Source organism: Oreochromis aureus, linkage group 8 (genome assembly GCF_013358895.1).
Source record: "Oreochromis aureus strain Israel breed Guangdong linkage group 8, ZZ_aureus, whole genome shotgun sequence".
NCBI classification, from domain to species: Eukaryota; Metazoa; Chordata; class Actinopteri; order Cichliformes; family Cichlidae; genus Oreochromis; species Oreochromis aureus.
The window spans coordinates 2,265,758-2,289,457 of NC_052949.1; the positions used below are offsets into that span (position 1 = coordinate 2,265,758).

The 23,700-nt window shown below is 45.1% G+C and overlaps 1 long non-coding RNA gene and 1 pseudogene across 1 annotated transcript; both read left to right on the top strand.

Annotated features, from left to right (window-relative positions):
• The first annotated feature begins 2,968 nt into the window (after positions 1-2,968).
• LOC120441399 lies at positions 2,969-6,081 on the top strand. The gene is made up of 3 exons (XR_005614050.1): positions 2,969-5,508; positions 5,606-5,719; positions 5,897-6,081. It is a non-coding gene; the product is annotated as an uncharacterized LOC120441399 (long non-coding RNA).
• Positions 6,082-8,542: 2,461 nt separating this feature from the next.
• LOC120441493 lies at positions 8,543-17,238 on the top strand (annotated as a pseudogene).
• Positions 17,239-23,700: the final 6,462 nt, after the last annotated feature.

Sequence of the window (23,700 nt, forward strand, 5' to 3'; positions counted from 1 at the left end):
GAGCTTTAAAATGAACAGTGGTAATAAAAACAGGCCGACAGTGATCACTGACTGTTTTCAGGGGCTTGTTCAGGTTAAATAGAACAAGATACAAAACATTAAAACATGTTAAAAGCACAACAGCCTTAGTAAACACAATTTAGTTTGGGCCCAGAAGCAGGGTTCATACGTCGACGGGTCGACCCCCAGATCCTTCCCACCATGATTCTGTTCGGACTCCTGCAGTAACCCTGCATGAGGATTGCGTGGTGAACGTGTTGAAACACAAACTGGCTCTGCAGCAGCTCAGGCTCAGCTGTGGGTCGAGTTTAGTCCTCGTGTTTGGGAATAAATCCTGGAGTGAATACAGCAACGCCACAAACTTGTGCATTTACAGTAACGCTCTATCTCTGAATTAGTTATAGTAATAAACACCAAGATTAAAGATGAATCTTTTAAAGAAGGATAATACAGTTTGAAAAATATGAACTTGCACAAATACACCACAAAATTTACGCCAAAGGGAAACATCACCCAGAGACACATATGATAGGTTTATATTGTGTTCCCATGAGGCACCTTGTGGGGCTAATTTTTTAGCATTTTGAGAGCAAAGAGGAAATGGTGAAATGTCCCAACATCTAAATAGTGGCAGTAAAAACAGTGAAGGTAGCAGGAGTGTGGAGGAGGAGAGAAAAAGTGAAACGATGAGAGACAAATGGAGCAGGACGAGGAGGTGACAGTATTAGGTTAGCCCACTGAGGTGGGATGAGGAGTGACAGGGAATTGAGGTAAACAGGGGCAACAGAGGGGCAGCAGAAAGCAGGAGGTACATGGAGGAGCTGTCAGGGTGGAGATGACTCACTGCAAGAAGGTCATCGCTATCAGACGAGCGAGAGGAGGAAGAGAATGATGGATGGAGCTGGACGAGGACGCGACGAGCAGGAGAGAGGAGGAGAAGGCAACGCTGTCGGGTCGATGTGCTGCTCAAAGTAAAAAGAGGAAAAGGAAGTGAGATTTTGAGGGAGGGGAGAAGTTATCAGGTTGGCTGTGAGGTGAGCCGATGTGACAGAAAGAGGAGGAGAAGCGGCGTCAGGAGGAAAATGGAAGACGCGACACTGAAGCTGCGGTGAAAACACCGTCCAGGACATCGAAGTGAAGCCTTTGACTGCTGCCTGGGTTAGTCCTGCAAGTGAAAGGAAAACATTTGCTGTTCAAAGCTTTATCAGTCGTATCTGATCAGAAACTCTGAAGGGAAACTGAAGAAGTCCTTATTATTGGCAGGGTACATGACGACAATGAAATCTCAAACAACTATAAATCAAAGCTCCAAACAAGGAAAAAACAGGCATCAGGTTACATTTTGGTGTGGATCCAGGTGGTGTTATTGATCCCTGGATTTCAGATTACCTCTGGCCTCTGGTTGGAGTCGCTACAGCTATCCTGATTAAACACATATTTAAAGCTACAACATTTGGTTGTGGAAAAGTAGCCCAATAATTCATCTCTGGAGGAAGCTGACTGGAGACCAGCAGATCAAACCTGTGAGCAACAGGAGATTGTTACAGGTGCAGGATGCGTAACACTGGCTCCTGACATCATTACTGTGTGTAAATGAGAGAAAACCACAGAAAGCACGATGTGTCTGCTTTCATTTGCTCTGTCTGTCTCTTTCAAACTCTTCCATACTCGAATTCAATCCAGTAAATCACATCAAAGAGGAGAAAATGTGCCCTCTGAGAATGTGAAGTGCTTTCACTCAGGTAACTTTATATATCCTCCTCTCTGGTTTGCTTCTTCCTCTCCTCACTCATCCAGCTGCTGCTCTCATCCAGTTGCCCCCGAGCAGCAGATTAATCAGGTAGAAACTCTTCCTCTTGTCCTCCTCTGATATACAGATCACCTCCCGAGTAGTCTGACTAAACGGTTCCTGTCTCCTCAGTTTGGATCATTTCTCCTCGTCCTTTCTGGTCGTTCAGATTGAATGTGCTTTGCTTCAGGTGCAGATCCAGAACGAGCAGCACGCCGGCGAGTCTTAAGGCTTTAGACATAAACAGAAATTACATGGCACAAGTTCACATCGCTGAATCATTTCTTTCAGCTGGTCGGCCTCTCTGACACGTCTGTCTGAGCTGCTGAGGTTATTATACTCAAAGCAGAAATGCAAACCCAAATCTGTGATTCAGCAACATGACCCATGAATAACTCCATCAGATATATATGCAAACATATTCATGTAATTATAGTTTCTTAGATGAACTTTGATGACCGGATTCTGGTTCGTGTGCATTTCCAGGTGCACGCTGTGTTCTCTCGAATGGGTGGGGATTAAGAAAAGTGGCGAGCACACCACGTCCACAGTCCTGCTGACAGTTTAAACAGCTCTGCTAGTTCCAGTGAGCCAATCAGGCTTCAGCCCTGCAGTGTGTGTGACTGTAATCTTAACACAGTCGGCACAGCCCAACCTGGAAACCACATGTAGTCACAGGAGTCCATTATCCACCTGTAAGGTTCCCCAATAAGTCACACCTTTAAAACTGCTGACAGGTGAAGTGTGAAACACCGTCGGTGAGTGGGACGTGTTAGTGTGTGTTTGGATTATTACAGCTGTTATGATGGAAGCAGGAAAGATGGGTGCGTTAAATCTAATGGCAGCTCTACAGAGGGCAGATTAGCATTAGCACTGGACCATGGAGCAGTGAACGCAGGTGGCGTGTTACATCACGCTCTCGTTACGCCACATGGATGGCAGAGAGAGTGTTTACCTTGAAGTGGTGGCGGCACGATGCCCGCGTGACGACGGTCGACGTTCTGCCGGGACATTCGTGTTTCTGCAGATCCTACTTTGTTGTGCACTCCTGACCTCAGCAGTTTTGCAGACGCTGCACACGTTTGTTTTCCCTGTTTTGTTAAACTGGTCATGCAGACGCTGATGAAACCCTCTTATGAAAATGCAACACTGAGAGAAATAGTTGACCGCCCTGGAAGAAGATCTCATCCTCATCCAGCTAGCACCGTTAAAGGATGCAGAACATCCTTCATAAAGTCCTGACAGGAGGAAGAGGAGGAGCTTTCTAATGGGTCCAGTGAAGGTAATGGCATTATCTGCAGAGAGGTGGAGCATCATTGGTGATAGATGGAGAAAATACTGGAGATGGAAGAAGAAGAAACAGTAAGGACTGGGATGTTTGTCTGAGAAGATTTATTATTAAGAGAAAAGAGGTGAAACATGAAGAAGCACCAGCCCTCCCTCCTCATGCTGATTCCCTGTGAGCGGCCTCCTGATGTGGACCCAGTCAGTCCCATACGTGCAGCTGGAGGAAAACACGCTGATTAATTCAAAGGATTTCTTGTAAATCGGTCGACCCCGGGTCGCCGCCAAAAAGCCCCGTCTCTGCGTGCTGCCCTGCAGGATACGCCAAGCTCGTTAATTAAACGACCACTTTAATTAAGAGGTCAGCGCTAATCTGGCCTTGTTTTGGTAAAACGCTGTGAAAGGACGGGGATTTCTGTAATGTGCATGCTTAATGGGAAAATACAAAAAAGCTGATTTGCAGGTTTTTCAATTATGAGGAAAAGTCATGAAAGCTCGGTTTGTGCAAAAACAGAAGCATTAACGTCACAAAATATCTGATTTCAGTTGATAAAGTTAATCATGACTTTGATTTTTATTCACCTTAAATTAACCAAGAATGAATGAAGAGATTCTTAATCTCAGTCTTTAGCTTTCTGTCCTCCTGTCGCCGTACTCTGGGCCTCGCTCCACCTCCATGTCCTGCTGCTATCCTTCCACCTGCAAACACACACGCACGCACGCCCTGTAAATGTGTGTCGAGCCACATTCCTGCACTCTCTCCTCAGGCCCTCCCCTCCCTCTCACGTCCCCGGGCCTCATTCTTCTCCTCCAGGTAAATATTGATCCTCTAAATTACTTCTCAAGGTCGTCAGTGGCGAGTGGCACAGCGTCACGATAAGCCTCGCAGCTGTCGGCTGGCGTCACAGGCTGACGGCTCCCGGGGTGAATGCCAAAGTCTTCGCCGTTGATACAAATGTCAAGTCTCAGAAGGAAAGGGTAGCGCTACAGGTGGGAGGGCATCTGTCGAGGGGCAGATACTGGGTCTGTACTTAAGTCTGGCGTGTCTCCCGTGTTGTCTCACACCAGGAAACCATCTCCGGACCGCACACGTCTATTAAACGAGCTCCGAGGCGCAGCTCGTGTTTTCATCGACATTTTATAGAGCTGTTAAACACGGCCACAAACACCCAGGTGTCCCGCTGGATTTCACTGCGCTTTATTGTTCGGTATCTGCCTCAGGCACCCATTAAAAATACAACAGAAGACACGCAGGGCATAAATACATAAGCACATAAAATATATAGCAATGATCACAGGGTGCGAGGATGATCTGGGGGTGGGAATATTTTTATTTTAGCGTCTAAACAAAGGCCTGAAACTTCCTGATTATTTTAATTGTGACTGATCTGCACATTATCTCCTTGATTAATTGTTGGGTCATCAAAAACCATCAAGCGGCTTGATGTTAAACCCTCTCGTGCAAAATCAGAACCATAATTAGGATAAAATACGAAGTGAAAAGGAGGGATTGAAGCCAGGCCAGATTTAGAATCGCTCACATCTGTGCAAGCAAAACATGCTCCAACGAAATGATCGTATCTTCTGTTCACTCCCATGTTGGAGCTCAAGAACCACATACAGAAGTGTGCTCATTTCTAAAGTCTGTGTCTGGAGTGTAGACGTCGGAAATATAGATATAACTGGCTCTGAAGAAGCGCTTTAACCTGCATTCTTTTCAATGGCCAGCAGGGGGCAACAACTCGTGATGGATGAGTGTGGGAGTTTTATTATTCTTTGGCTAACTGATAAAAGAACTCATATTTACCGTGTATGTAAACTGTATTTTGTTATACTTAGTGTTTTGCGGCATTAAATTATAAACACAGCACTTTAAATAAAATTCAGCGTGAATTTAGACGAGACGTTTACCAGTCTGACGATCACAGAGTCATGTCTTGAACTAGTTCTGCGATTTACTTTACTGTCTTTGAACTTGAGCTGATGACTGGAATCGCCCCCAAAAATGTATTTTGATCTTCAGTTTATGTCAATGTGATTCACTTCTTGTGTCTGATTTAGTTTCCAGACAAGCCTGGAAATGTGCAAACGAAGAACTTCCCAGGTCAGGTACTGCTCTCTGACCTGCACACACTGCTGTTACGTACGCTTCAACATTATAAGTCAGCCAGCTTCACTTGGTTTTGATCAGACTTTTCTGTGGACAGGTGGACCTCGTCCCTTTAGGCAGACATGAGATAACCTGCTGACATTTAAGCAGCTGTGAATGTTTGTTGGTTTGTTGCCATTTAGATTTACTGAGACGGTCATAAAAGAGAAAATATCCAGCGAGCGGCAGTTCTCTGGGAGAAGATGCCTTGTTGGTGATGCCAAAGGTCAGAGGAGAATAGCCAGACTGCCAACAGTAACTCAAATACTCATTTCTTACGAATGAGGTATGCATGAGTGTTCCGCTTTTAATTTTACTGCAATATAGGCGCTCTTTGTAGCGAGCTAATTTTATTTTGAAATTTGTTTTATTTTGAAAACCAGTTTCGGGAAGTGACAGGAAGTCAGCCATGTTTTTTTAGTTCCTAGCGGATCACATGTGGGGAAATTTGATCCAGCGACATCTGCCTTTTGTTTGTGCCATCGACGCCACCGTCTGTAAGTTTTCATTTGTATTGAATTGTAGGATTGTATTTTATGTATATTTTGTGGAAATATTTGCTGTAGATGAATACTTTAGTAGTTGTGTGCTAACACTAATGGATGTGTATTGGAATCTAATTTTGTTGTGCTAATGATGCTAAGTTAATTTTAGCTATGTTATTTGTATTTCAGTTTTACTCCATGAGGAAATACTTACTAATTAAAAGGAGTTGGACGCTACATCCTGACTTCGCGCGTTATTTCAAGTGGAGTTAGGCTACTGCTGAATTGTGTAGCATACACACACAAGGAGAGCAGGATAGTAAAAAGACGGTTAGCAGCTGGCAAAAAAACTCTACGACAGCAAGCTATGTCAACAAACATGGACGAAGCACACCCCCGAAGGTGCAAGACCTAAGGAACCAAAGGCTCCTCAAGACGGAGCATCAGTTAAAAGCACTGGTTCAGTTTCCAGATATTCAAGTAGATCAAATGTCAGTGCAGCAGCAGCACACGCGAGAGCCAAGGCAGAAGCTGCTCGTGCACGTGTTGCCTTCGCACAGAGAGAGATCAGCATTAAAGTTGACAAAGCAAGATTAGAAGCTAATCTCGAAGCCTTAAATCTGGAAAAGGAAGCTGCAGCCGCAATTGCACAAGCAGAAGTTTTGGAAGCAGCAGCAGAGATAGAGGTTGAAGCACATCCTAGCTGGAAGTCTCCCAGTTATGGTGCAGAGTACACATGAACGTGTAAGTGACTATATCAGAGACCAAACTATGCAGCTTAACCAACGCAATGAACCAGTCAATCTCTCAATATCAGAGCATCCCATCGAGAAGAGCCCTCCACCATCGGCTAAGTACATCATTAAAGATGAGTATATTGTGAAAGACACATGGCCCACACCTTTCCAGCCACAACCAAGTTCCGAGGTAACGCATGCATTCCAAACTGCTCACACCTCTATCCCATCAGCTCAGCCAGACATAAATGCTCGCCTCCAAGTTAACAGTGAGGAACTCCTGCAAGAACAAAAGAGCAATACGCCCTACCCTAAGCCAGAGCTAACTTTTCCTCAGTACCCCAACACTTCTCATACACACCCTCCAGAGTCTTCAGTGATGATGGACATGGCGAAGTACCTGGCAAGAAAAGAGCTTGTGAGCACTGGCTTAACCCACTTCGACGATCATCCAGAGTCATACAGAGCATGGAAATCTGCCTTCTCCAATACCATTAAGGGTTTGGAACTTACTGCAAGTGAACAGCTGGATTTACTTTCAAAATGGCTTGGGAAGGAATATTCTGCATACGTCAAGCGCCTAAGAGCAGTTCATATTGACAACCCAAATACTGCACTCAAAATGGTCTGGGACAGGCTCGATGAATGGTACGGTGCTCCAGAAGTCATCGAAAGTGCTCTCTTTAGGAAGTTGCACAGCTTTCCTAAAATAACAAACAAGGACAATTACAGGTTAAGGGATCTTGGAGATCTATTGATGGAACTACTTTCAGCAAAAGAGGATGGCTACTTGCCCGGCTTAGCATACCTGGATACCGCCCGTGTCATCAAACCCATCGTGGAAAAACTGCCATACAACCTGCAAGAAAAATGGATCACTCAAGGCTCAAAATACAAAGAGGACTACAAGGTTGGTTATCCCCCCTTTTCCTTTTTCACTTCCTTCATCTGCTATCAAGCTAAAACAAGAAACGATCCCAACTTTGCTCTTTCTGGAAGCAGTCCTGTCACAGAAAAGCCTATCTCACGCCACACAAATTTAACCCCGGTCTCAGTGCATACGACCAAAGTCGTTTCTGATGCCCCACAAGATAATCCAGATCCTAGAGAGGATATATCCAAGCATTGCCCCATCCGTAAAAAACCCCACCCCTTAAAGAAATGCCGTGGGTTCAGGCTAAAGACTATTGAAGAACGCAAAATGTACTTGAAAGATCAAGGCGTTTGTTTCAAATGCTGCACATCCACATCTCATCTCGCACGAGACTGCAAAGTTGTCCTGAAATGTGATGAGTGCAACAGTGACAAGCACATCACAGCTCTTCATCCCGGTCCACCACAACTGTCCACCAAGGCCTCAAGTCCCCGAACAGGTGACGGCGAGGAGCCGGAAAAAGAGGACACTACCCCAGAACCAGTTGCAAGCCCTCTGTGCACTGAAGTTTGTGGCGACTGTGCCAGGTCAAAATCTTGTTCCAAGATATGTCTTGTTAAGGTTTACCCTAAAGAGTGCCCACAACAAGCCATCAAAATGTATGCTATGCTCGATGACCAGAGCAATAAGTCTCTAGCCAGGTCAGAGTTCTTCAACTTATTCGGGATCGAAGTTGGCTCATACCCCTACACCCTGAAAACTTGTGCTGGCTTAGCCGCAACCTCTGGCAGGAGAGCAAATGGTTATCAAATCGAAGCAGTAAATGGTGAAGTTAGCCTTGCGCTACCAACACTGATCGAATGTGACAACTCGTGATGAAATACCGAGACCTGAAGCTGCCCTCCATCACTCGCACCTCAAGAGCCTTGCTAGCAAAATCCCGCCTCTTGATAATGATGCCAAGATCCTTCTTTTGCTTGGGAGAGACATTCTCCAGGTTCACAAGGTGAGGCAGCAGATCAACGGTCCTGGCGATGCACCCTTCGCTCAAAGGCTTGACCTTGGGTGTGTCTTAGTAGGTGATGTGTGTGGGAAAGGTTCATAAGCCCATTGTCCACTGTTATAAAACGAACATACAGACCCTGTACGAGCCACATCCATCTCAAGCAAACGGTCAACTCCAGTCAATTCAAGGGACTCTCACACAGTTGCCGTAGCACTACAATGGACAACGACTCACTCGGCAACACAGTCTTTGCAAGAACAACGGATGATGACAAGCGTGCCTTCTCCATAGAGGACGAACAGTTTCTGCAGATAATGGGTGATGAGGTTTTCCAAGACGAGTGCAATAGTTGGGTGGCTCGTCTTCCCTTCAGGGCCCCCAGACCACCTTTGCCCAACAATCGTGAGCAAGCAATGACCCGCCTCTTCTCATTACTGCGCACACTAGAGCGTAAACCACGGATGAAAGACCAGTTCATTGCCTTCATGCATAAGATCTTCGACAACAATCACACAGAACCAGCCCCTCCACTCCCTAAAGGTAAAGAGTGCTGGTATTTGCCGATGTTTGGGGTCTATCATCCCAGGAAACCCGACCAAATCAGTTGTTTTCGACTCAAGCGCACAATGCAATGGCATCTCGCTGAACAACGTGCTACTCACCGGACCAGACTTGAATAACAGTCTAATGGGAGTCCTTATTCATTTCAGGAGAGAGCTAGTAGCAATCATGGCTGACATCGAACAGATGTTTCATTGTTTTGTCGTGAGAGAAGACCACCGAGTCTACTTACGATTTCTGTGGTATAGAGATAATGATCCCAACAAAGACATTGTTGAATACAGGATGAGGGTTCACGTATTCGGCAACAGTCCTTCTCCAGCTGTGGCAACATACGGTCTCAGAAGAGCTGCAAAGGAAGGAGAACAGCAGTATGGGTCAGACACCAGACATTTTGTGGAACGTGAGTTCTATGTAGACAATGGCCTTGTTTCCACATCCACAGAGGAAGAGGCAATTTCTCTGCTACAGAGAACCCAAGCATCTCTCTCTGAGTCAAACCTGAGACTGCACAAGATCACGTCCAACAGCGTTGACGTCTTGAAAGCCTTTCCTGCAGGAGATCATGCTAAGGTCATTAAAGATCTTTACTTGGATGGAGACGCAGTACCCACACAGCGAAGCCTTGGATTGAGTTGGGATGTTAAAAGGGACACATTCACCTTCAAGTGTCAGTCAGTGACAAGCCGTTCACACGACGTGGGATTCTCTCCACCATAAACAGTCTTTTCGACCCTCTCGGCTTCGTCGCTCCTGTGACCGTTCAAGGCAAGTCGTTGCTGAGAGAGTTGACCTTAGATGGAACCGACTGGGACAGTCCACTCCCTCAGGATAAATGTAAGGTTTGGGAGACATGGAAATAATCGCTTCAAGGACTGCAACATCTTCATATCCCTCGAGCGTATACCACCACCTCCTGTTCCAATGCCAGTCGTAAAAAGATATGCATCTTTTCAGACGCTTCAACCAAAGCGATTGGTGCGGTGGCGTACCTCAAGACAACAGATGCAAATGACCAGATTTATGTGGGTTTCATTCTTGGGAAAGCTAGACTTGCACCACCAACTGAACATACCATACCCAGACTGGACCTGTGTGCGGCAGCGCTAGCCGTAGAAATTGCTGAGTTTATCGTTCAAGAGATCGATATCCAAATTGATGCGGTCACCTTCTTCTGTGACGGTAAAGTAGTGCTGGGCTACATTCATAATCAGTCCAAACGTTTCTATGTGTATGTCCACAACAGGGTCCAGAGAATCCGCCAGTCCACACAACCGAATCAGTGGAGGTATGTACCTACGGAGCATAACCCAGCTGACCATGCTTCTAGGTCCGTTCAAGCCTCACAGCTCACCAGAACCAACTGGTTCATGGGTCCAACATTTCTATACAAGTCACAGCCAACCAGCGAGCAACCCGAGACCTTTGAGCTTATCAACCCAGACGCAGATGTTGAGATACGACCACAAGACTTTATCAAAGTAGATGTCTTTCTGAAAGTGCTGTAACTAAGTTTAAGAATATAATCCACCCACTGTTATCATCTTCAATGCCCTGTACCAACATAGAGCAGAGCAGCTATCTGAACGCTACTCCAACAGGGGTTGATTATCTTGTTAATAATTTTACCTCCTCACTACGTACGACTCTGGATACTGTAGCTCCTGTGAAAACTAAGGCCTCAAATCCAAAGTACCTGACTCCGTGGTATAATTCTCAAACACGTAGCCTAAAGCAGATAACTCGTAAGCTGGAGAGGAAATGGCGTGTCACAAATTTAGAGGATCATCATTTAGCCTGGAGAAATAGTTTGCTGCTTTATAAGAAAGCCCTCCGCAAAACCAGAACATCTTACTATTCGTCACTGATTGAAGAAAATAAGAACAACCCCAGGTTTCTCTTCAGCACTGTAGCCAGGCTGACAAAAAGTCAGAGCTCTACTGAGCCAACAATCCCTTTAACGTTAACTAGTAATGACTTCATGAACTTCTTCACAAATAAAATTTTTATCATTAGAGAAAAAATTACCAATAATCATCCCACAGATGTAACATTATCTACAGCTACTTTTAGTACCATTGATATTCATTTAGACTCTTTTTCTCCAATTGATCTTTCTGAGTTAACTTCAATAATTAATTCCTCCAAACCATCAACGTGTCTTTTAGACCCCATTCCTACAAAACTGCTCAAAGAAGTCCTGCCATTAATTAATGCTTCAATCTTAAATATGATCAACCTATCTCTAATAATCGGCTATGTACCACAGGCCTTCAAGCTGGCTGTAGTTAAACCTTTACTTAAAAAGCCATCTCTAGACCCAGCTGTCTTAGCTAATTATAGGCCAATCTCCAACCTTCCTTTCATATCAAACATCCTTGAAAGAGTAGTTGTCAAACAGCTAACAGATCATCTGCAGAGGAATGGCTTATTTGAAGCATTTCAGTCAGGTTTCAGAGCTCAGCACAGCACAGAAACAGCTTTAGTGAAGGTTACAAATGATCTTCTTATGGCCTCTGACAGTGGACTCATCTCTGTGCTTGTCCTGCTAGACCTCAGTGCTGCGTTCGATACTGTTGACCATAATATCCTATTAGAGCGATTAGAACATGCTGTAGGTATTACAGGTACTGCACTGCAGTGGTTTGTATCATATCTATCTAATAGACTCCAATTTGTACATGTAAATGGAGAGTCCTCTTCAGACACTAAGGTCAATTATGGTGTTCCACAGGGTTCAGTGCTAGGACCAATTCTATTTACATTATACATGCTTCCCTTAGGCAGCATCATTAGAAGACATAGCATAAATTTTCACTGCTATGCAGATGACACGCAGCTCTATCTATCCATGAAGCCAGGTATCACAGACCAATTAGTTAAACTGCAGGAATGTCTTAAAGACATAAAGACCTGGATGGCCGCTAACTTTCTGCTTCTTAATTCAGATAAAACTGAGGTTATTGTACTCGGCCCTGAAAATCTTAGAAATATGGTATCTAAGCAGATTCTTACTCTGGATGGCATTACCTTGGCCTCCAGTAACACTGTGAGAAACCTTGGAGTCATTTTTGACCAGGACTGCTTTCTTCCATTTGCACAACATCTCTAAAATTAGAAATATCCTGTCTCAGAGTGATGCTGAAAAACTAGTTCATGCATTTATTACTTCCAGGCTGGACTACTGTAATTCTTTATTATCAGGATGTCCTAAAACTCGCTGAAAAGCCTTCAGCTAATCCAAAATGCTGCAGCAAGGGTACTGACAGGGACTAGAAAGAGAGAGCATATTTCTCCTGTTTTGGCTTCCTTCATTGGCTTCCTGTTAAATCCAGAATTGAATTCAAAATCCTGCTCCTCACATACAAGGTCTTAAATAATCAGGCCCCATCTTATCTTAATGACCTTGTAGTACCATATCACCCTATTAGAGCACTTCGCTCTCGCTCTGCAGGCCTACTTGTTGTTCCTAGAGTATTTAAAAGTAGAATGGGAGGCAGAGCCTTCAGTTTTCAGGCCCCTCTTCTGTGGAACCAACTTCCAGTTTGGATTCGGGAGACAGACACTATCTGTACTTTCAAGATTAGGCTTCAAACTTTCCTTTTTGCTAAAGCATATAGTTAGGGCTGGACCAGGTGACCCTGAATCCTCCCTTAGTTATGCTGCAATAGACGTAGGCTGCCGGGGATTCCCATGATGCATTGAGTTTTTCCCTTCCAGTCACCTTTCTCACTCAGTATGTGCTAATAGACCTCTCTGCATCGAATCATATCTGTTATTAATCTCTGTCTCTCTTCCACAGCATGTCTTTCATCCTGTTTTCCTTCTTTCACCCCAACCGGTCGCAGCAGATGGCCGCCCCTCCCTGAGTCTGGTTGTTGTGTATTTTGGGTTATAGCAGGACCCGTAGTGGTCATGCACCTGGTGCATGACGGGAAATGTGTACTGTTGTGGTTGTTCGAACTAGCCCTGTGCTGGAAGTCATGCCGCTATAATAAATACTCAAAGTGACGTCGTGGTCCGAGAATCATTGTTATACTGGTAACACGCAGTGGAGATATAACAAAAAGTGGCGACGAGGACGACTGGACCGGCGCTGCAGTCCGTGACAATACGGAGTTTTGCACTGTTTTTTTTTTTTCCTGCCAATGCCTCGAGCTGGCCCGGTGTTAGACGGCGCCGATGTGAGGACGAGCCACCCGGTGTGCGGCGGTGGATGCCGATTTTTTCAGCGACATGGGGAGGAGTGAACAGCGGAAAAGTCGACGAAGGAAAAACTCCGTGAGTAACGCAAAAAAAATAAAAAAATAAAAAAGACGTTACGAAAAGGAACAGTTGTGTGGGGAAGAGTGCCATTTAACCAGGAGCCGAGTAATGGCTGGAGTTATTGGCTCAATCGGTCCCTTCGACGAAAGCACGGAGCAATGGAGCTCATATACGGAGCGTTTTGGATATTTCGTTGCGGCTAATGACATACAGGATGATAAATTGGTGCCCATTTTTTGAGTGTGATAGGCCCAAAGACTTTTAACCTGCTAAGGAGCCTGCTGCAGCCAGCAAAGCCAGGCAATAAAAGTTTCACAGAGATTGTGGACACACTGACCAAACATTTTTCGCCCAAGCCCCTCGTGATCGCTGAACGGTTCAGGTTTCACAAGCGAAACCAAGAAGAGGGTGAGTCTGTCACAATGTTCGTTGCATCGTTACGCAAATTAGCTGAACACTGTGAGTTTAAAGATGTTTTAAATGACACATTACGAGACAGACTCGTGTGTGGGTTAAGAAATGAAGCTGCACAGAAGAAATTACTCACGGAAAGTGACTTGACTCTTGAGAAGGCAATTAATATCAGTGTGACCATGGAAATGGCGTCGAAAGAAGCCCATGCTCTACATGCTACAGACAGGGTACACAAACTTGACAGTGGTAAAGCAAATGTACTAGGACCATGTTTCCGCTGTGGCAAGTTAGGACACCTTGCTAGTGATTGCTGGTGCAAGGAAATGGATTGCAACAACTGTGGAAAAAAAGGCCATGTAGCACGGGCATGCAGGAACAAAAAGAGCAAGGATAAGGGCTCAAAGACTGGAAATAAAAGAGGCACTGCAAAATTCAAAAAGGAAAGACATGTTCGCACAGTTAAGCTTCATGAGGACAGAGTAAGTGATTCCTCAGATGAAGAAGTGTTGTCTGCAATAAATACTGTGCGAATACTGAATGTGGATGAAACCTCAGACGGCTTTTGGGTCAAGCCCAAACTGGAAGGACATGTTGTAAAATGCAGATTGACACAGGTTCAAAAGCATCATTAGTGTCATATAATGTCTACAGGAAGTGTCTGAAGCACCTTCCACTCAAACCCTCCGACACAGTATTTAAAGGATATACTGGACATCGAGTGCCAATGAAAGGAATGACAGAGGTGACTGTTCAATGCAATGACCAAACTGCTAAGCTGCCTGTGTATGTTACGCAGAAGGACTGCCCTGCTATAATGGGACGTGTGTGGCTCAAAGCAATCAGACTCAACTGGCAAGAAGTGAGGAAGCTGTCGCATGGTTCCTCTCAGCTGCAGGCCATACTGGGAAAGCACAAAGAGGTTTTTCGTGAGGAACTGGGCAGCATGAAAAAAATTACAGTGAAGCTGCATCTCAAACCTGACAGCAAGCCAGTCTTTATGAAGGCTAGACCTGTGCCGTATGCCATTCGGCCCAAGGTGGAGTCTAACTTAGACGCATTGGTCAAGAATGGTGTTCTGGAGCCGGTTACAACCAGCGAGTGGGCCACGCCTATCGTTCCAGTTCCTAAAAAGGACGGAGGAATCCGGATCTGCGGAGACTTCAAGGTATCCGTGAATCCTGTTTTAACAGCAGAGCAGTATCCTCTCCTCTGATTGATGACTTATTTGCTGGTCTGAGTGGGGACAAAAGTTCAGCAAAATAGATCTCAACCAGGCTTACCTGCAAATGCACGTTGAAGAGCAGTCACGTGACATGTTGACTATCAACACACATAAGGGACTTTTCAGATACTGCAGGTTGCCTTTTGGCATCACATCAGCTCCAGCATTGTTTCAGCGAGCGATTGATCAAATTCTGAGCGGATTACCTGGTGTGCAGTGCTACTTGGATGATATCCTGTGTACAGGAGCAGATGATGAAGAACATCTGCGCAACTTGGATGCGACCCTTCAGAGACTGAAGGAATACGGATTGAGAGTCCGTAAGGAGAAATGTGACTTTTTCCAGTCATCTGTGGAATATCTAGGGCACGTGATTGATGCAAATGGACTACACACTGCACCTTAGAAGATCACAGCAATTGTGGATGCACCCCCACCACAAAATGTCAGCCAGTTAAAGTCTTTTTTAGGACTGTTGAACTACTATGGACGGTTCATACCCAACTTGGCATCACTCCTGAAACCACTGCATAACCTGCTACGAAAGGAGGAAGCATGGAAGTGGACAGCAAGCTGTCAAGAGGCCTTTCAAAAGGCAAAGGATTCACTGACTGCATCTGAGGTGCTAACCCACTTCAATCCTAAGTTTCCAATTCAGCTTGCCTTTGATGCTTCACCCTATGGGGTGGGGGCAGTGATTTCCCACATTCTCCCAAACGGCGAAGAAAGGCCAATTGCATTCGCATCAAGGACATTAAACACGGCAGAGACCAACTATGCTCAGCTGGAACGAGAGGCTCTGAGCATTGTATTTGGTGTTCGGAAATTTCACCAGTACTTGTACGGTAGGAAGTTTACATTGTTAACTGACCATAGATCTCTCACAACCATCCTGGGACCCTACACAGGGATTCCATCTCTTGCTGCTTCTCGTCTCCAGAGGTGGGCGTTGATATTGTCAGGACATTCTTATGACATCAAGTATCGCAAATCGGAGTCTCATTGCAATGCAGATGGGTTGTCCAGGTTACCTCTCCCTGTTAAGAAACCCGACTCTGACACTGTTGAGATCCTCTACTTCAGGGAGGTAGAGACAGCACCGGTTTTGGCTGTGCAGGTGAAAAGAGCGTCCAGAAATGACCCTGTGTTGTCAGCAGTGATGGACTGGATCATTAAGGGTCTTCCTGCAGGTGAGGATGTAGACTTGAAGGCTTTCCTTGGAAAGCGGGCGGAGCTTTCTGTTCAGGCGGGATGTTTGCTGTGGGGGAGGAGAGTCATTATTCCCCTGTCACTTCAAACAAAACTGTTGAAGCAACTTCATGCAGGACACAGTGGAATAGTGAGAATGAAGGAAATAGCGAGAAGCTATTTTGGTGGCCAAATATGGACAAACAGATTGAGGAGATTGCTAAAAACTGTTCATCGTGTCATAAGGTCCGGAACAACCCACCACTTGCTCCTCTCCATCCCTGGGAGTTCCCACAGGAGCCATGGCATCGTGTGCACATTGACTTTGCAGGCCCATACGAGGACAAAATGTTTCTTGTAGCTGTTGATGCACACAGTAAATGGCCTGAAGTGACCATCATGAAATCAACCACCACTGAGAAGACCATAGAAGCACTAGGAGAAATGTTCAGTAGGTTTGGATCTCCTACACAGATAGTCTCTGACAATGGACCTCAACTGGTTTCACAGGAAATGGAGGCTTTCCTGCAAGCTAATGGAGTGCAGCACATTACATCAGCTCCATACCATCCTGCAACGAATGGCCTTGCAGAAAGGTTTGTTCAGACAATGAAACATGCACTGAAAACATCACAAGGCCAAGGAACACTGCATCAGAGACTGCACAAGTTTCTGCTTAACTACCGGAACAGTCCACATGCAACCACAAGGACATCTCCTGCCAATGCAATGTTCAAGAGAGATCTGCGCACTGCCTTTGATCTTTTGAAACCCTCAACTGTGAAGGACACTGTGCAAAAACAACAAGAGAAACAAATTATGTACAGGGGCCAACAGGTCAAGGACAGAGTCTTCAGCCCTGGTGAGTCAGTGCTGGCCAGGAACTACCGAGGAGAACACAAGTGGGTTCCTGCAACTGTCATCGCACAAACTGGACCAGTTTCATATACAGTACAGGTTGCCGATGGAGTGTGGAGAAGGCACGTGGATCAGCTACTACAGACCGCACCAGTGTCTGCAGAAAGGCCTTTTGAAGATCTTAAAAATGCACTCACCGACTTATCAGTCCATCCACACATGCAAGTAGAGAACTCCACCGCATCAGGAAAAGTGGTTCCTACTGTAAATGAGACTGCAAGAGAGACTGAGACATCTTCAGTGACAGAAACAAAGGCTCCACAAGAGAGCACACAGACTGACGTTACCACAGACCGCCGATACCCCAACAGAGAGCGGCGGCCTCCTGTTCGTCTGAGTTATTAGATAGCACCTGACCCAAGTGAACGGGGCAGAATAATCCCCATGGGTCATGGGGAGGTCGAGGTAGTCTACCCTCACTCCCAAGTTAGCAATTAAAAGAGTTGTTGTTCTAACCATACAGTTAATAAAAGGAAAGGTGGAATGTTTGTGATGCTATTACTGTCATGTTCCAGTGAAGACAGAAGTTTTGAGTAGATCACCTGTTTATTCCGTAGTACATCCTTTGTAAGAGGGGAGGAGATGTTGTGTATTTTGGGTTATAGCAGGACCCGTAGTGGTCATGCACCTGGTGCATGACGGGAAATGTGTACTGTTGTGGTTGTTCGAACTAGCCCTGTGCTGGAAGTCATGCCGCTATAATAAATACTCAAAGTGACGTCGTGGTCCGAGAATCATTGTTATACTGGTAACACGCAGTGGAGATATAACACTGGTTCTGCCGGAGGTTTCTTCCTGTTAAAAGGGAGTTTTTCCTTCCCACTGTCGCCAAAGTGCTTGCTCATAGGGGGTCATATGATTGTTGGGTTTTTCTCTGTATTTATTATTGTGCTATCTACTGTACAATATAAAGCGCCTTGAGGCGACTTTTGTTGTGATTTGGCGCTATATAAATAAAATTGAATTGAATTGAATTGAAAGTTACAACCTGTGTTACGAGTCAAAAGGACAAGTTGCTAGGTTGTGAGAGATTCACGAAATTCTCTTCCTGGAAATCTATACGGAGAGGAGTTGCAACACTCATCCATGTGGTTTGTTCTTTTAGGGCAAGCAGACAAGGAACCAACGGATGTAATGGATGGCATTGGTGCCGTAAACCTCTCACAGCTGACGAGTTGTCCAAGGCAACTACATTGATTCTTCTTGCTGTGCAACAAGCATGTTTCCCTGAAGATTTAGATGCTCTCTCCAAGGGAGCCGATGTTTCCAAGAGAAGCGCTCTAACTAAACTCAACCCGATCATAGATGCAGATGGTCTGCTAAAGGTTGGAGGCAGGTTGACGTTAGCTGACTTAAGCGACAAAGAAAGGCATCCCGTCATTCTGCCAGGCAAACACCATGTATCCACGTTGCTCATCAAACACTATCATGAGCAGGTCGAGCATCAAGGTCGTACCATCACAGAAGGTGCCATTCGACCTGCTGGCATATGGCTAGTTGGCGGCAAGAGATGCGTGAGTACTGTTCTTCACAGATGTGTCACCTGTCGAAAGCTTCGTGGGAAAAGAGAGAAACAAAAGATGTCAGACCTGCCGCAGGAGAGACTAAGCACTTCACCACCCTTTACCTACACTGGTGTGGACATTTTCGGTCCTTGGGCCGTGATAGCCAGGCACACAAGAGGAGGCATTGCTCAGAGTAAGCGTTGGGCCGTTCTCTTCACTTGCATGAGCACACGTGCAGTCCACATAGAAGTAATAGTCTTTAGACACCTCTTCGTTCATCAAGTCCTTGAGAAGATTCTTTGCAATCCGAGGTCCTTCTGAACACTTATACTCAGACTGAGGAACCAATTTCATCGGTGCTTGCAAAGAGTTTGAGTTCCAAAAAATTGTGTCAAAGTCAGAAGTTCAGAGATACACTAACAATCGCGGATGTTCATGGCATTTCAATCCACCTCACTCCTCGCACATGGGCGGTGCGTGGGAGCGCATGATAGGAGTTGCAAGGAGAATCCTAGACTCAATACTGATGCGTACTCCCTCCTCCAGTTTGACCCACGAAGTCCTGTGCACCCTGATGGCGGAGGTGACAGCCATCATCAACTCTAGACCACTTGTCTCTGTCTCTTCAGATCCAGATGTCCCTCAGATACTTACCCCAGCAATGCTTCTCACTCAGAAGCAGAGTGTTCCACCTCCTCCAGGAACGTTCACTGAGAAGGACCTGTATAAACAACAGTGGTGCCAAGTGCAAAGATTGGCCGACCAATTCTGGAATCGTTGGAAACGCGAATACTTGCAGATACTGCAACTTCGTCGTAAATGGCAAGAGTCCAGCCCAAACATCGAAAGAGGTGACGTTGTCTTAATGAAAGATGATTGTACATGCCGGAACGATTGGCCCATGGCTCTTGTGACGAACACCTTCCCCGGCAGTGATGGAAAGGTCCGTAAGATCGAGATCCGGGTGGTCAAAGACGGAGTGGCCAAGGTGTTCCTCAGGCCTATAACAGAGGTTGTTATGGTTTTAAAGAACCAGGACTGAAAAGGTTATGTTGTAGTTTGAGTATTGATATGTGGCATCTTAACAGATACCAGACGGGGAGTGTTCCGCTTTTAATTTTACTGCAATATAGGCACTCTTTGTAGCGAGCTAATTTTATTTTGAAATTCGTTTTATTTTGAAAACCAGTTTCAGGACGTGACAGGAAGTCAGCCATGTTTTTTTAGTTCCTAGCGGATCACATGTGGGGAAATTTGATCCAGCGACATCTGCCTTTTGTTTGTGCCATCGACGCCACCGTCTGTAAGTTTTCATTTGTATTGAATTGTAGGATTGTATTTTATGTATATTTCGTGGAAATATTTGCTGTAGATGAATACTGTAGTAGTTGTGTGCTAACACTAATGGATGTGTATTGGAATCTAATTTTGTTGTGCTAATGATGCTAAGTTAATTTTAGCTATGTTATTTGTATTTCAGTTTTACTCCATGAGGAAATACTTACTAATTAAAAGGAGTTGGACGCTACATCCTGACTTCGCGCGTTATTTCAAGTGGAGTTAGGCTACTGCTGAATTGTGTAGCATACACACACAAGGAGAGCAGGATAATGAGGTTTGAAGCAGATGGGCTCAGGCAGCTGAAGACTGCACCGGGCGCCTCTCTTGTCAGATAAGCTAAGAGCTAAAATTCACACAGGCTCACTGAAACTGAACAACAGGATGGAAAAATGATTCCTGCTGTGCTGTTCAGACAGTAGAGTCAACATGTGGTGCTCAGTCCCTGCTTGTATGTGTTGTTCAGACTGCTGATGGTGGCGCTGTCTTCACCACAACAGACCAATCAGTCTGTCGGTCTCCTCTCTCGCCTCATTTGTGAACAAGACCCTGACATACTTGAACTCCTCCACTCTCCCTGCCTGAGCTGAGCACGTTGTTTCCTATTGTGTGCACAGAGTCTGTGATACTGAGCTGCATGTTTCCTGTGTACAGGCTCTCTGGATACTTTGTGTTTGCAGGTATTTCTCAGTGTAGTGTTGGCAGCAGAATGTGTGTCATTCATTCCATGTTGGACTTGTTCACACAGTGCAAAAGTAAAAGAATTGCAAAGACCCACACAGACCCACACAGATACACACACGTACGGGCGAGAGGCTAATTATACGGTTCATCATGCTCAGTCTCCCTCCTCTCCCTCCTCTCCTTTAAGCCCGGCCATTATCCTCCTTGATATATCACCTTTTCACTTGCAAATGACTGACACCATTGAATCCGGGCACTCACTCTGCAAGTGGCACTTTCTCCTCCAAGAATAGAGACCATAATAAGTCTCAGTGTGGTCAAGGACAATAGACGGCTTTTTATCTCCATAATGACCATCACTACTGCAGAGGGCCAATTTCTGTGAACTTTTAACATGACTGTGTGGCTGCACTGCCAAGTCTGAGAGAAGTTACAGCTTTTATGGTGGAACTACACGATTTATGGTTTATAATACAAAAGACAGCACGACAGCTGGGAACGGAGTCGTTTTTCTGTAAAGGTGCCAACACGTCTGTGTTCTCGTGTGGACATGTAACCCAGGTTATTTTCCAAAGTATAAGGTTTCTGATGATTTGGCAGCCATTGAACACACCACAGTGCTGCCTAGTCCAGCTCCAGGATTTCCTGGTCCTCCCGTGGATCTGAGGAGCAGCGTGCTGTTCTCGTGCCCTGTGCGAGCTGGAAACTTGTGATACATTTAACACGAGTCGCTGTCGATAAGTTTACGCAACATTTGTATTTGAAACTGATGTTTTAAGGTGCTGTTAGAGCGACGTCTTATAGCACCGCGAATCACATGATCTATTGGTGAGCTAGCTTGCAGCGCATGTTCATATTGAATGTTCTGTGCCGTTCTTAGGCTGCAGCGAAGTGTCAGATCAGCTACTGCGATGTTTTTTGGTACAAAATAGAAGCTAAATGTTGTAGAATGAGGTTAATTAGCAGGCTGGATAGCTGATTGTTAGCAAGCTAGCAGCTAAGCAAGCCAGGCTACGTCCTAATATGGCAGCTGATACAAGGTCCGTTACTGATGTGTTTATGTCTAAGCGAATTTGAGAGACGTAGTATTGATGAAACATAGTTCGATCGAGGTAGACAAGATCCAGGTACGTTTAGTCTAGGGACAAGCACACAACAAGAACCTAGCTGTAACAACACAAATGTGAGTACAATCAAGGTCATAGTAGAAACCACAGTCAGCTTCTATCTTTGAAATCATGCTGTACATGTGTGAAGTACCAACACACTGAGCCACAGTGTAACCCTGTGATCACTCATTTTCTTCTGCTACAAATTAACTGTCTCCTAAACAACTACATCTACCTGTCTGTCTTTGAGGGGGGAGGGGGTGATGATACCTCCCCCCTGACCTGGCGTCCTGGCTCCCCCTTGCCGTAGCATGTGTGTTGTACCTCATCCATGAGAGCAGCCTCCCTTACTGGATACAGACGCCCCAGGCGGGAATCAAACCTGCGACTCCCGCTCCAAAGCCATGTAGTCTAACCACTACGCTATCCAGCTGCTCTACATCGCTCAACCTTAACACTAAATATAGTGGAAAAAAGAAGCCAGTTTCTCTGTTTCCCACCATTGTGTGTTTTTAATTTAAATAAAATATTTCTATATTTTCCTGAACAGAAGCTGCTGCCTTTCTTTCTGTTTGAGTAAATGAATCGCTGCTTTTGCTCACAGCTGGAAGAGGGTGCCGTTAATACAGCGCTATTATTTTTCACTTTGACTCCTTAGCGTCAACCAAGATTATTAGCAAACTTACTCATGGACAAATAAATAAATAATCACTCTTGTAAAAACGAACGGCGAAAGGCTCAGCCTATCACAGATCAGCAATATATTCATCCAATCACCCAACCTTATATGTGTATGTATATATAATCATATGTTTGTGGTTATATGGCAAATAAGATGTGTTTGCCATCGACACACACAGATTTGAAACAGATACAAATAGTGATGTTGAACTCCAAAACTACACACACCTGTGTTTTATACAGTAATATAACCAGAATGTAACCAGCTGGCAGCCAGTTTATTCGAGTCTCTTATTCAGAGACGTGCAGTTTGGTAGTTTGTCATCATTATTTCCCCGACAGGCCCGTTCTTTCATCAAACAATAGTAAAATGTGTTTTAGCGATTTGTGCTACATGTGGCTAATTTTACCAACTGCTTTGACCACGGCTGAGAGCCCTGTGGACACTGTGACACATGCAAAGCTACCTCAGTGGAGTCTGAATTTATATATGGAGCCAGACATGAGAAGAACAGGTGTGCTGTGAGCTGTCAGTCACACCTTGGTGCTGCTCCGACCATCAATTCAATTCAATTTCAATTCAATTTTATTTATATAGCGCCAAATCACAACAAAAGTCGCCTCAAGGCGCTTTATATTGTACAATAGATCGCACAATAATAAATACAGAGAAAACCCCAACAATATATCATATGACCCCTATGAGCAAGCACTTTGGCGACAGTGGGAAGGAAAACTCCCTTTAACAGGAAGAAACCTCCGGCAGAACCAGGCTCAGGGAGGGGCGGGGCCATCTGCTGCGACCGGTTGGGGTGAAGAAGGAAAACAGGATGAAAGACATGCTGTGGAAGAGAGACAGAAATTAATAACAGATATGATTCGATGCAGAGAGGTCTATTAACACATAGTGAGTGGCTGGAAAGGAAAAACTCAATGCATCATGGGAATCCCGGCAGCCTCACGTCTATTGCAGCATAACTAAGGGAGGATTCAGGGTCACCTGGTCCAGCCCTAACTATATGCTTTAGCAAAAGGAAAGTTTTAAGCCTAATCTTGAAAGTAGAGATAGTGTCTGTCTCCCTAATCCAAACTGGAAGCTGGTTCCACAGAAGAGGGGCCTGAAAACTGAAGGCTCTGCCTCCCATTCTACTTTTAAATACTCTAGGAACAACAAGTAGGCCTGCAGTGTGAGAGCGAAGTGCTCTAATAGGGTGATATGGTACTACAAGGTCATTAAGATAAGATGGGGCCTGATTATTTAAGACCTTGTATGTGAGGAGCAGGATTTTGAATTCAATTCTGGATTTAACAGGAAGCCAATGAAGGGAAGCCAAAACAGAAGAAATATGCTCTCTCTTTCTAGTCCCTGTCAGGACTCTTGCTGCAGCATTTTGGATTAGCTGAAGACTTTTCAGGGAGTTTTAGGACATCCTGATAATAAAGAATTACAGTAGTCCAGCCTGGAAGTAATAAATGCATGAACTAGTTTT